The following is a 2,398-nucleotide window of genomic DNA, read 5'->3' on the forward strand; positions in this document are numbered from 1 at the left end:
TGTGAAAATGTCCCAATCAATGACCAGGCATGACACTTCTTCCTCTAACCCTGACACTCAAGAGGTTGAGGCAGAAAGATTGTCATGAGTTTGGGGTTTGCATGGGCTACTGAGTTCCAAGGTAAGTTAGGCTACAGAGTGGAAACCCTTTCTCAAAAGTCACAAGGGAACTATTGTTTTATATAGTTAGTATGCACAATAGAAAGCTTTTTTTTAAGGAACTACTAAATGCAAGGTGATTTAAAAAAAAAACTCAACAGCCAATATTGTCAGGAAACTGGGTCATGTAAAAATATGAACACATACTTGAGTAATATGGGCTTGAGTACATAGGATTTCACTTATGGAGAGTTCTGAACACATAGGCATTGAAAATTCAGATGTACTCTGTGTTCTTGAGGTTTTATATAAAAACTCAAGCCTTCTTTACCTTCTTTATGGCTACTGTGACTGCAGAAGTCTATCTTTAAAAACTTACTTTTTTAATTTGTCATTTTCATTCATGTATGTGTGAATTTTGGTGATTTTTAATCCCTTATTAACATGTTTTATTCCCTTATCTTCCACCCCCTGAAACCTTTATTCTTCGAAGAAAAAAAAAAAAACTTCTCCTACTTCCATGTCTTGTGTGTATGTAATCCACTGAGTTTAAGTAAGGTTGCTTAGTTGTAATGGGTAGGTTACATACTGGAGTATGGGCAGTGTAGCACTTGTTACATCACTGAAACATGTGACACTCTTCCCCTCGGGGCTACCGTAGGCTAAAGGTGACTGGAAGAAGAGGAGGGCTCATGAGCCCTTATTCCTATTATGATAAAAATGTTGACAAACTCAATCTTGTGCAGGTCTTATGCAAGTAACCATAGCAACAATGAGTTTGTGAATGCATTGGTTGTGTTATATCCAGATGACATTGTTTTGAAGCGATCCTCCCCGATCTCTAGCTCCTACAATCTTTTCACTCGCCTCTTCTACGATGTTCCCTGAGCCTTGGTGGAAAGGCATGACATAGATGTTTTATTTAAAACCAAGAACTCCACAATTATTTGTTTTTGGCACTTGGCCAGTTATGAGTCGCTGGATTAACTGTAGTCCACTGAGGAAAGCTTGTTTGATGAGGGCTGAGAGCCGAACTACCTATGGAGTATAGAGATAAATATGGAGAAGGCAGTTTAATACCATGTCCACTTAGCAAAATAATAGTAGTAGGTTTTCATCTAGGGCCTATGACCTCCCCAGCTACAGGTCCTTGAATAGGGTTATAGTACCAGGCATAAGTTCTTTCCTGTGGAAGAGGCCTGAAATCCTATCAGAAAGTGGTTGATCAACCCCACAACTCTCATGCCATCTTTGCACCAGTGGGCACACCTGGCTGGGCTGGTGATTATTGTGCTTTGAAGAGTTGACATTTAGGTAAGATCGTTGATGACCTTTTCCTCCAGCAGCCTACCTAGTACCTTCTGGCACTATGTAAATTAGCCAACATAGAAGAAGCTACTAGATCAGGACAAGCTTGACTTCTTCATGTCCTTGGACCAAAGTATGTAGTATGTAGTACCTTTATTAAAAGGGTTCTGCCATCAAGTACTGGTGGGTGGCCAAGAGCAATAGCAGTGGTCTGTATTGTTTTGACACCTCTGGGACCTCCCTAACCAACAACTCATAGGGAAATAGTCTGCATTTGGCACTTGGATTTTTATTAACCTAAGGTTCTGGGAGGTGTGCTATCTTCCTATCTAGGGCACCTCTAGTCAACCCCTCCCTTTGTTTTTTTTTTTTTTTTCCTGACAGGGTTCTTTTGTGTAGCCTTGGCTGTCCTGGATCTCGCTCTGTAGACCAGGCTGGCCTCAAACACACAGAGGTCCGCCTGCCTCTGTCTCCCAAGTGCTGGGATTAAAGGCGTGCACTGCCACCACCCAGCCAAACCCCTTTTAAAATAACATTTTGTTTTTTAAATTCCTCCTCCTCCTCCCTTCCTATAGGGTCTCACTGTATAGCCTCCTGCTGGCCTGGAACTCTTCAGACCAGACTAACCTCAAACTCAGAGAAATCTGTCTGTCTCTGCTTCCCCTGTTCTGAGATTAATGGTGTGCACCATGACACTAGGCTTTTTTTTTTTTTACATTTATACAATGTATTTTGATCATATGCATCCATCATTATCTCTTTCCAGCTCACTTTAATGCCCTCACCCTACGTCCCTCCTAATTTTATGTCCTCCATTTTTTGTCAAAGTTTTAAAAATTATGTGTATTACCGGGCGGCGGCGGCACAGGCGGTGCACGCCTTTGATCCCAGCACTCGGAAGGTAGAGGCAGGTGTATCTCCGTGAGTTCGAGGCCAACCTGGTCTACAGCGTGAGTTCCAGGACAGGCTCCAAAACTACACCAAGAACCCT

This window comes from Peromyscus leucopus, chromosome 4 (genome assembly GCF_004664715.2).
Source record: "Peromyscus leucopus breed LL Stock chromosome 4, UCI_PerLeu_2.1, whole genome shotgun sequence".
Classification (NCBI taxonomy): domain Eukaryota; kingdom Metazoa; phylum Chordata; class Mammalia; order Rodentia; family Cricetidae; genus Peromyscus; species Peromyscus leucopus.